This window comes from Calonectris borealis, chromosome 20 (assembly GCF_964195595.1).
Source record: "Calonectris borealis chromosome 20, bCalBor7.hap1.2, whole genome shotgun sequence".
Lineage (NCBI taxonomy): Eukaryota > Metazoa > Chordata > Aves > Procellariiformes > Procellariidae > Calonectris > Calonectris borealis.
The window spans coordinates 2,250,257-2,263,099 of NC_134331.1; positions in this window are offsets into that span (position 1 = coordinate 2,250,257).

The window sequence follows — 12,843 nt, forward strand, 5'->3', positions numbered from 1 at the left end:
GCTTCCAAAGAAGGAACAACATTTGGCTCTCTTTCTTATCAAGAGCTCAGCTTTGGTCCTCTGCCTGACAGCAAACTGTACCTTTACTTGGCCACCTACTGAGCTGCAACATGTTTGAAGGCAAATCCCTTTCTGAGCCGTTCACAGCATCAACATCAATTGTTGGGTTTAAGTACTCTCTTCCCTGAAAAATATTTTCTCTTGACATTCATTATATGTCACAGAGCAAAAAGCAGCAGGTTTGAACAGGAGAGTGGGTGAAAAAGAGCCCCATTTGCTACCTTGCGGCATTATATACTGATCAGACAGGTAGATAAGGCCTCTCCTCCAAGTTATACAATCAGATTGGAAGTGGAAGTGAAGACCACATGTTCAGTGTTGCTCTTTGTGGATGACTTATCATTAGAGATGCTCATTTTTCCTCTTGTTAGCTGGAGTGTAAATACAGAATAAATACAAACAAATGGAGTAGGAGGTATTCTTCTGAATTGAGAAGAATAGTAAAAATAAATCTCCAAACATTGTCATAGTAAGTGCTGCTGCCTAGAAATGTGCTTATAATTACATGCAAATTCTGAAAAGGAAAAACACAGAAAAAAAGGAGAATTATAATAGCTGTTTTATAGCAGAGTGGTTAATTGGGTGAAATTTGGGTCCGAAAATTCTGCAGCCTTGTTGCAGTTGTGACTGCAACAGGCATTAGATGCTGAGCGAGAGCTGGCAAATTTTATTAGGCCCAAGTAAGATGATGGAAAGATGGGAGAAAGCCCTGGGATGAAGACCATAGGCCTACACCAACCACACAGCGCCGCTGGCATGCTCTGCTGCCACCCTTCCTCTATTTCCCAACCTCTAAGCCAAGCTGATTTCTTGGTCTAAGCCCCTGTTATTGGCCTGGGGAATGAGTGCAGTCCCCAGCCAGCTCCCTCCCCACAGGAAAATTTGCTTATAAGCATTGCAGTGTTGGTCTCATGTAGCATTACCAACTCCCTGTGCACAAGAAGCTGTCTTGGCCAGAAGACGCTTTAACTAAACTGTCTGCACTGATGCAGCTGCAGTGTCACTCGTACAGGAAATCTGGTCAGCTGTGGGAGGGCTGGGGAAAATTGTAAGCCATGCCAGTGATATTTTTAAGCGCAGATCAGGACTTTACAGTAGTGTGGTGAGGCCTTGTGCTTATAAAATGCTTAGGTTATAAAAAGTGCTAATTGGCATTTTCTGCCGTTGGCAAGAGCATTCTTTGGCTCCTAAGTAAAGAGCAGGGGGATGATTTTTCATCTTGGACTTCAGCTGGTGGTAATTGACTGGGAATAGAGGCAGAAACAGCTTACTCTTTCCAGGTAGGAGAAAAAGGGTTAAAACTCCCATTCACCTCAGTGTTGCATTGAGATGAAGGCTTTCCAGCATCGTAGTAGAAGTTGTACTGGAAATTTCGGGCAATGGCACTAGGTAATACTGCTACAATATTGGTTTAAAGCTTGTTATTTTTAAATCTCCTTACATGGCAATGCTACTAGCAGTCATTACTTTGCAGATATGGCGTCATAAGCAGCTTTCAAAGCACTTCACTAGGGTGATCAGTAAAGATATTCACACTTTGGAGGTAAAGGCTTCCTCTGAAGAAAGGGCAGAGAAGCATTTTGCTCAAGGCTACCCCAGAAGGCCTCTAGCCAAGGTGGAAATAGAGCAAACAATATCCAATGTTATAAAATGTACCATAACTCAAAGTAAAAAAAGGGATGGAGAGGTGAATATCAGCAAGGACTCAGAAATGACACGTATATGTCCTAGGACTGAGATACTTTAGGATAAATTAGATAAGAAAGGGTTAGAAAGAAAGATCTGATAATGACTGTAGGGGCTGTGACCACAGGGCCGGCTCAGCTGTGACAGTGACATTCCTGCCAGAAGAGGATGCTGTTCCTCTCTGACTGATCAGTTTAATTTTTATCATATGTGTAATGCTGGAAAATTATTAAGCATTTAAGAAACTAAAATATTAACTGTTCCATATTTGATTTGAAATATTACTGAGAGTAACTGAAGAACAAGAACTGGCTACAATAATATTTCCTTCATGGAATCTGTTCACATCAGCTGACGATAACTTGATGGAACTATAACAGGCTCTGAAATGAATTCCTTTCCTTTATGACCATTTTTTGACTGTACTCCTGTAATATGTATGTGAATTACAGGTAGTATTTATACAGTTTTCTTGGATCATTTGACCTTCTTGCTGCCGAAGGGCAAATGTGAAGATTCTTCAGGAAACACAGCTGTTCAAAAGAGGAGATATTTTACAGTTGGCACATGGCACAGATTAACATATAAATAAGATACTTAATAAACTGGAATGTATAATGTCAATTCCATATCTGAAGCCTAGAAAAACCCACCATCATGGATTAGGTATTGTTTGTTACATTGTTCCTCATCATTTTGACATTTTAGAAAAAAATCAGAATTAGAATAACCGTAGTCCATTCTCAAGAAGAATTGTGTTTGCTCTTCATGAATGAACCTCACTCAACAAACCTCTGTTTCAAAGCCAATTTTTATTGTCTATCAGCTGACTTTTCACATCCTGATTCAACAAAGCACTAAAGCTTGAACAATTATTTATGGTGTAACTCATGCTTTAAGCTGTTTTTTGCTGAGCCTTGTTCCCAGAATTTATGCAGGGAAAGATGTAGCATTATGGCGCCAGGAAAATTCTCAGTAACACAGTCAAATGAGATATAGGCTTGGGATTCACTTTTGTATCTCATGATGATCAGTATTTTTCCTTGCATTGCAGAGATACTTGGAGCAGACAAAGGGGAAGGAAAACACATAAGCCATGCCAAGCCATAGAGTGGCAGTCTATGTTACAGATTTTTTACAGGACTGGGGCGCTGTACACAACAGGCAGCAACAGCAAGGGTTGGACTCCAAAGGTGACACTTCTATTTCAGAACTACTTTTCATTGACGTGAATGATAATGAATGATAATGGTGATTTCTTCCTTTAGGCTTTGGATGAAGTGGAACCTAAAACAGAACAGCGCTTCCATTTTGCATAACAAATGCCATCACTGTTCTTTTATGGAACCAAATTCCAGCCGAAGGTTGAGTTTTCCCCACTTTTTTTTTTCTCCAGTGAATGGCCACTAGGAACCTTTTGTTGTCAGGAACTGGTAGCAAGTATTAAAAGAAAATCAGGGGATAAAAATATCAGGGTTTTTGTCTCTGATCACCAGAACTAGCATCTATCCTCTTTTCACTTTCCTCTCATCCCTAAGCTTCTATTTTCCCTATCAATTTCTTCTTGCTTCTCACATGATTCATCAAGCTCACTTGCTACAGAGCAGACACTCTGGTGTGTTATATAGCATGTGCAGCACCAAGCACACAGATGATGAAATCTCCCTTGGATCTGTCAGATTCTTCTGACAAAGCAAAGGAAGTGGCAGAACAAAAGGATCTGATATTTTTCTCAAAGATGTCTGCCTAACGTCTCATGCATGAGGAAAAATATTCTACAAGAGACACAGTCAAATCCATCTCCTGTTGCGATTGTCAATTTTCTGGATGACTGGAAGTCTGTAACCTGTACCTGAACCTTTCTGGTTGCTCAGTCTGTGGGAATTATCTTGGCGGAAGGCAAGACAAAACAAGTCCCTGCTGACTGCAGCAGAAAAGCTGACAGCCAAACGTAATTCAGGAAAACCCACAAGCTTACTCAGGCACTGTAGCCTGCGGATATTAGGGTCGGATCCTGTGAAGTGCTGAGGACTTCCTACTGGTTCTCTCCACCCAGGTAGCAAAGCTGTGGAAGAACAGAAACCCCCCTGAGTCCCAGCTCAATACTCTACTGACTGCCTCCTTCTTTCTGGCCGATCCTGTAACAGATTTGCATGTTCTAATTTTTAATTAAGAAAGATCCCAGCATTTCAAGGTCACAAAAGAAAGACATTGAGAGGGAAATGCTTTGGAGGAGCATACACAGTTTTAACAAGAATGAAAGTAAATGCCAGACTTCCTCTTCAGTCATTCATTATTTGCATATTAAAAATTCTAAAATCCTTCTATGAAGGTCCAAGTTATGGCTGAGACATGGTATTTTTCCTCTTTGTTTTGTTGTAACTTGTGCTTGATAATTAATTGCAGAAAACCATAAGACTATTCCTCCTGGAAATTATGCATTTACGCTTGTCAAAAATGTCATCTGTTAATTACTCATGGTGAGAATCTGCATAATTTTGCTTTGATGCGGTGTTTCTTTCTGGCCCAGGATAAGTTGCCTACTTGTGCCCCAGGGTCACAGGCAAGTGTATAGGGAAAGGAAGGCATACATATGTAGACACTAGCGATGTCTGTGACAGAAAACTCAAAGAAACATTTGGAAACAGTGAAAGTGAGAAATCATTGTATAAAGATGCTTCTTCACTCATGGTGTCCAGAACCAAAATGAATCATGAAACAAAACCTTGTTGAATATTCTGTCATTCCTCATTAGCTCATTTCATTTTGAGCATAGTATTTCTGCTCCCCCAGTTCTCCCTTACAGGTAGAAGACAGCTCTCTAGACAGCTCTGCATGGTTCTTACTAGGAGAGTGATAATTCAGTTCATAAATTTTGAATCCTTTACATGCTTAATGAGTCTAGATGTGCATATATATACACTGCAAGAGCTCCTAAGCATTCTTGTCTGCCATGGGGATAGAGAGCTCCTGCAATCATCCTGTCTAGGGAGCAGAGCACATCTGACTTTTGTCCTAATCCTCAGGTTTGCATTAGGATTCATTCTCCATTATTAGGTATCAGGCGCCCCTTTGCTCACCTTATCCTTGCTTTCCCTTTCCAACTTACCCAAATTTGCAGCATTACAGGAGTTTCCCTGTTTTTCCTACCCCCATTGTTCTCAGGTTCCCCAGTAAAGATGGTGCATCATCTCCTCCAGCTACTCTCTTCCTACTCCTCTGCAGCATTTCAGGAGGCTTCCCAGTCCTTTTCCCCCCTACCCTCATGGTGCTTCTGGCAATCATCTTTTCAACAAGAAAAAAGGAATAACTAAAATAATTTGGGTTTGTCTGGAGCTATGCAACACACAATACATCCTATCATAAAATAGAAATATTAAGGGTCTCCTATCACCTGTACATAGCATCCATGGAACAATTGATTTCCATTTAACACCACTGTCACTCTTTGAAAAATACTTAAAATCTCTAAAACTTCCAGAAGCCAAAATTAGAACTGTTTAGCCATTGAGCAGAAGAGAATAAGCCTCTCTTCAGACCAAAACAGTAAATCTTTTAAGAAGTTAGAATACATTTATTAGAGGAAAAAAAAAGTTATGGATGTTTCAGAGGTCAGGCGAAAATGCCTGGGAGACCCATTTCATTTGATCCATGGAGGTCAATGTTTATATTTTTTGCTATTTATGTGTGAAATGTTATATGAATGAAGGGTATTATCTCATAATTTACTGATGCATTTTGCCCGATTTTCTCTAAAAGGTGGGAAAATGTATATTCCAAAGGTTTAGACCTACAGACAAGAAAATGGCACTGAAATCAATTGAAAGAGCTTTTGCTTTGTGGCCAGGTTTCCTCCTGGGAGTTGCTGATCATTTTCAGGGGTGAAAGCAAAGAAAAAAAAGAAGTGAGCCAGCAAGAAAGGAAGCATGCTGGAGACATGTTTTTCTGACTGAGGAGGTATGTGGGGATGACGCTTTCCCTGTTTCAAAACACTTTCTGGCCAAACACTGATGGCCCAAACTTACCACTAGTTGGACCAAATGATGTATTTGATACCAGCTCTGTGTTTAATAGGCTGTAACCTACTGACTGCCCTCCTTGCTTACCCTAGTGATGGGACTGTTTGGGAACCAGGAATGGCAAAGATCACAACAACACTTTGAAAGATCATGACATTTGTGGAAGGAAGAACAGCAAAAGAAATTAAATGGAAATGAAGCTTCGTTTTCATTTTTTAAAAAGGCAAAACCCCCTCTGTATCAATGTTCATTGCACAACAAGGTAAAATAACCTTAAAAAAGTAGGGCCCTGTCTCCAAATGCCAGTCAACAACTACTCTTCTGCACTAACTTTATCAGCTTTCAACTGCAATGTCAGTCAATTTAATCATCTTGACTAGATGGGAGACCAAGACTGGGTGCTTTGGGAAGTCTCCCCTTGGGATGTGGAGTAGAGTGTGCCGTAGAGTGCCCAAGGAAACGATGTCTTGCTGAAGTACTTAAGAACATGTTTTCTGCTCCTAGCATATCCTCGAGGGGAGCAGGGGGAGATTTAGGAAAACACTGACCTGATGGTACAGAAAGCAAGCTATTAATTTTCTTTCTATACCCTGCCAGTTTTCTTCTGAGGATAGTTCTGCCCAAGCATGAAGGAGTCGCAGAGACGGTAGTTAGGGTGCATTATACAATGGGGACATGGAAAATCTCTGGTGAGAGATTTTTTTCCCACTAGCATAGCTGTTCTGGGAAAATGATGTAGATTTGTAGATGTGGCCTTATGTTTCAATCATAACAAACCCTACAAGGTCCAGAATGCTACAGAATTCGGACCAAACTGAAAGAAAATAAGTGGCAAGAAAGGAGCTCTTTCAGAAGTGAACAACAGAGTTTTCTGTTGTTATTATTTGGTCTGATCCTTTTTATACGAGGATGTTCTTTATAAGTTTTTTGAAAAGTAATTTTTTTTGTAATTTATAAAGCAAAAGAAAAAAAAATAATGTTGGACACCTAGATCTCTCCTTTAAAGCATTTCAAATCTCTACTTTTATGTTGCTAAACCAGAATAAAAATAATTATCACATAAAACAATTTGCAAACCTTTTAATTAACAAAACTACAAAAAAAAGTGAGGGAGAAAAAAGGCAAAATATCAAGAAAACTTGCAACAGGTTTTCTCTAAGCATGGGTGGAGTGGAAAAAGTGAGCCAAGATAATTACCCACACTTAGTCATAAGGAGCAGGAAACACAGTAAAAGAAAAAAATCTAATTGGAACTGGTTTTCATATATATATTAAGGTGTTAATTTCCATCACATCATACAATGCAAGAACATATGACTTGAAGTACAGGATCCTTTGCCTGCATATGAAATGATTAAAAAAAAGAAAGTATATATGCAGATGTTGATATACGCATGCACGCACTTACATATACATACTTCTGCAATACTTCGTGTTCATGGAAAGTTTTGTTTCTTTGCTTTCAAGCCATAGGCTGCTTGCACTTCTACACAGGAGTACAGGAAAGACAAAAAACAGAACTGCAAAACCATCAGGCTGAAAGCCAGTTGCATAAGCTGACAGAAAAGAAGTCTCTATCTTATTGTAGACCAGGTCCGATGAGGTGTTAGATAACCACAAATCCTCAAGGTAATTAAGAATGACCACAACAAATCCTAATTCTTTCAGAAAGGAATGGAAAATTCATCTTTATGCCACAGGCTTCCTTTCTTCCAAAGAGCATGGGAACAAAAGCTGGACATACCACTCCATTTGAGGGCTGGTGGTATGTATTCTCAGTATGCTCTGAAGCAATTTCAAGGGAAATTTGACCGATCAATCTAGCTGTTTTTTCTGCAGTTTGAAATGGTCTGTATGACAGAACAGTGTGAGAATTTGAGGATTCCCAAGGGCCAAATCTATCTGCTGGTATAAAGTGATGTAGCTTATCCAGCTAAGAGACCAGACCTATGGATCATAGGGAACCCCAGTGTTACAGCCTGCCTTTGCTAACTTTGGGTGTTGCCCTTGTTCATCCTTATGTCATGCCATGTCAGGGTTTTTAGAATTACATGTACTGATGGGTTTGTTGTTCTAAAGGGTGGTGGTGTTACAGGCACAAGTTCTGCTGGAGCAATCTCCTTTCAGAGCTGCACAAGATGTCAAATGGAAAGTCACCTAAGAATTAGCATGGAAAAAAACAGAAGTAAGCAAACAAAAAACCTCATATATTTGTATATGCAGTGAGAGTGCCTCTCTCCTCCCATTTCTGCTGTCATTGTTGTAGAATGGCATTCAACAACACTTAACTCATTAACCTCTAAAGAGGGAGAATGTTAATTTGTGTGGCAACAGGGAAAGATGCTGGCAAAACTAGTATGGGTTAAGAAATAGATTTGACTAGGCAACATAATGTCAGAGACAATTCATAAACTGTTCCATGAGTTCATGTCTCTTACCTTCTCCTCTTCCTCTGTGTTCCATCTAAAAATAGCAAGTGCCTATCCACATGCCTGGGAAGTGGCAACACAGATACCTGTCAGTAATACCAGAAGTCTAGCTGTCTCCAAAAAGTCTAAGAAACACCCGTTGACTCACAGGGCTCCCAGATGCCAATCAACCTAGGCAATTAGTATCCTAATTTTCCTCCTATCTACTCTAGTGAGCTAATGTATAAAGGGAGGTGATTTCCATTGGAACTGTCTCATTCTTTATCTTTGACTCCAACAAAACTGGAAGATCAGACCAATCCATAATTTGCTGAAAAGTCTGTGAGATCCCCAAACTACTCAGCTACTCAGCTACCCTTTGGGCTTGAGACAATGACTTATATATAACAGCCACAAGAACTTCAAAAGTGACATCTATCAAAAAAATCAAAAGCATAAGCATGCTAGGCCTGAGAAGGTAAGAATATCACCCAAATTAGTCTTCAACCTGGCTTTACATTATTCTCCAAGACTTAGCTGTGGTACCTAGTCTGATATATTCACTAGCAGATAAATAGATGACAAATCGTACTAGATGCCATATGAGGTCTGTAGTATCAACAAAAAGAGATAAATCCTCCCTGGAGTCACCTGTCTAACCCAAAGAGAAGAGCTGTTAAAAAGAAGTTTGGAGGGGAGATGTTGAGATTTGGTCAGCCATGTGGCCAAGGTCATAGTTTGAGAAGTGATGCATTTTGATGTGTTATAGTTTTACAATGCATCTTAGTCATCTCCTTTCCTCGTAAGAGTAAAGTTATTTACGACTCATCTGCCTTCTGCAACTAGAAGGAGTGATCACTGGGCAGCTGATGCATTCTCCAAAAAATACAGTGAGAAGAGACCCCAGCACGGAAACACAGCCAGTGTATATTGTATCCAATAGTCTCTTGGCAATGTGCTGAGGATTTAGCAATTTCTACAGATCTTAATGTTTATGAGATTTATAGGTGAATGAGTTTTGATTAAAAATTGTATAATGCACGACTAATACAGCTCCGCTTCAGAATTAAGTTCCCTTAGACCAGAGCAGTACTTGGCTTTCTCACTGTTCAGGTAAGAACCTGGAAGCTTACCTGATATTTGAAAAAATTCCTTTGTTATTATGGTCAATAGTTTTCATTCCTTAGATCAGCCAAATAAAGTGATAAAAAGTTTTAATGATTTTGGCAGCAACTGAGACTGAGTGGTTTAGTGGTAACAGGGACTTTAGAGGTAAAGCAGAACTCCCAAGGCTTGCTCAGTACAGGTACTCCAATGATGGCAAGAACCAGATGCTTCAAAAGAAAGGTGCAAAAACCTTCCACACACTTTTCCCCACCAACAGCAGAGACATATTCTGATCTGCTATTAGGTTTCATGCTTATCTCTAAATCTTTGTGATTCTTTTAATGCCAGAAGCTTCATTTCCTTTCTGATGAAATTTATAGGAATTTATAGCTTTATGTTTTCCATAAAAATATCCAATCCATTTAGGGATATCTGCATTCCCTGAATCAAGGTAACTAAGCATTTAGCTAACAGTAAACATAGGCCTATGTTTTGTTTGTTTGACAGCACTTTTTATGCCACCATAGCCAAATCAACATAATGATTTATGCGTTTTTGTTTGTTGCTCACAAGTCAAAAATTGCAAACAGAAATGTCAGAGTACTCTAGTGTGCCCCCTTCTCCTGCCATCCCCGGGACATGGGCCATTTGAGCTTTGTGGTGCCATTTCCTCTTGCTACTCCCCTGTTCCTTCCAGTCTGGCTGGGGCAGGGCATGAGTCTGTCATTCATCCTCCTTACGAATCAGCTACGCCACTGTGGAATTTTTATTGGCCATAAATACTTTATTGGCGAGATTAATATGATTTAAAGTGTTGCACCTAGTAAATACTGTGTGCTATTTGCTTTAGCAATACCTGTGGAAAAGGGCAACCTGGGGACCCAGGCAATGTCGGGACTAGTGGAAGTAGGGGATCTGAATGACTAGAGGGGGGCCTGGATGAAGAACGATCTGAGGTTGGTCTTGGAGGGAGGTCCATGTAGTGAAGGGACTCTCCATTGGTGCGTGCTGCTACCATGTGTTGTAATGTTCCACTTCACTGACTGTCAAAGCTTTTGACAACCTCGCCTGCTGACTTGTGACCAGGGGATCCCTTTCAACACAGGGAAAGTCTGCTGAGGGAAAGAAAGAAAGAAACACTTTTAAAAAGAAATAAATGGTAGTTGGTTTTCTGGTGGTCTCATTTTTATTGCCTGTGGATTTGCTGCTGGAGTCCTGCCTTCATTGTAGAGCTCAAAGCTGATCAAAGTGTATTGTTATAGGGTGCAAGACATGGCTTATACCTGCTTCAACTATTGTCATAATAATTGGAGGGGAAAAGGCATATTCATTAAAAGATTTTTATAGTTTTCTGAAGACATGTGGATTCCTGGCCCAAAGAGAAAGAAGAAAAGACCAATTTACTTTAGAAAGTGAACTGAGAAAAAGTAAACAGGACAATATGCTAAGGACCATCTGTCTTCCTTTCCCTGCCAAATGTTTGCTCACAACAACTAGGAAAAAGTGACCAAAAGGGACTGAGGAAGTTCATTTCAGACAAAACTGGCATGTTCAACTGAAAACCTATCTGAAATAGCTACCCTCCTGTCCTATGTCTCATGGGACTATTTGCTGTCACTAACACATTTCTAAGCCATGGGGGCTGAAGTGGCACTGGTGCATTCTACACCACTTGATTTTGCACAGAGACATGTTACTTCTTACTTCCTGGATAATATGAAAGAAAAAAAAAAAAAGAAACCTGAAAATACAAATAGAAAACTGGCTGAAACATTACAAAAGATGGCACCAAAAGACCTGGCTGTTAAAACACACAAACACAAATGGACGAGGGTGCAGAAATGATATCGCCATGTCCATTAGCTCATCTTCTTTCAAGGAGAAAGGCTGTCAAGAAGAAAGTCAAACGTGCTATGATGCACCTGCATTGGATGACAACTGTTTTACTACAAAAGTTTTCTTGTGATTCCTTGAGTGAGTTTTCTGGCCACTTCCTTACTGCATGAAGTACTCACTGCATGCTAGTGTCCCAACAGGTCACGAAATCCTGAGCATGGGGACTTTGCAAACTGTTTCTTCATTCACTGCCAACATCTCCCTCCACAGTTTGTCTGACACAAGACAGGAAGATGGGGAGACAGGAGACAACCTTTTTTCTTCCTTACCAATCAAATTTAAAGATCATCCAGGTGTGCCATGAAAATGTATGTTTTAATCAAAAAAACTCAGAGGCTAAAGAGGTGAAAACAGCCTTCCCAAACCCAGTGAACTTTTAGAGACAGCTCAGGCAGAAAACTGTTCCATCAGCAGTATCCCAACTGTAAAACACATTAAGCCCAGAAAAAGAAGGCTGAAAAGGAGAAAGAAAATCTTTGCTAAACAAAAAAGAATGGTGGTTTTATTTGCACAATTACTGCAGTTTGCACTGCTGCAGTGCTGCATGGCACTTTGCCTGGCACTCTGGGGGAGCAACAGTAAATGTCGCATGTGGGTACACGTATAATCTAAAAGGAAAGGGGATAACTGTGAAAAGGTAATGCCTGAGGATGGAATAATCAGAGCTGCCTGGGAGTACAACTGCATTAGGTGGAGAGCCTGTACTCTACTAACGGGAGGAATTAATGTCATTTAGACATCATCATCAGAACCACATCACAAGTGCTTTTTTAAGAGACTTCTGTAAAATTCTTAAATGTGACATATACTAGAATATACAGTTGCAATATCCATTAAAAATAAGAATATCACAGTAGAGAGGTATTTCTAGGACTAGACAAGCACAAGTTTCATCAACTCCTTATGTCACAATAAAGAAGTGAATGCAAACTTTCCGCAATGCACACGAGTAAAGGATTGCATTGTGTAATGATGATAAAATATTGCCATCTGTTGGCATCCTGTGCAAGAAGATCCATATACTCTTGATGTTTATTTTCCTTGTGTACAGTGAGAGGAGAGATGGTATACCAGAATGCCAAAAAAAAGAATAATTTCAAAAGACAACTCTATTTTTTTGCAACTTTCTTTTTTTGCTTTGGGTATTCAGGGTTTTCACCTCCCTCTGCTCCTTCCCAACCATGGTATGCAGCCACACAGGTTTGGCCAAGTCCAGAATCTGGATTTCCAGTGTTCAGGGTCTACACTTTGGAAGTTGTCTATCCAGAAAACAGCCCCTCAGGGAGAAGCACTTTAATATTATTATTAAAGACAAAATCAGATTGCTGCAACCAGAAACACTGATGGGAGTTTCAGGAAGGTAGAATATTATCACCTCAAGTGAAATGGAAGGCAGCACAAAGGACCTTCTTCCCCTGCTATTGTATAGGCCCCTTGAAGTTAGAGCAGCAGGTAATTGGTTTTATTGGGGGGGGGGGCAAAATTTGGAGTGCCAGCGCACTCACCCATGCAACGAGGCAGGTTTCAGGAAAAACAATAAAACTGCCTCCAGTTTGAGATAGAGAAAACCCTTTTAGGCAGACATTCCACATGACCTCAGTACCTGGCATGCCAGGAAAGCGCATTTCATGCGACCATAGGGATTTCCAGTGTTGCTAAGGGGCCCT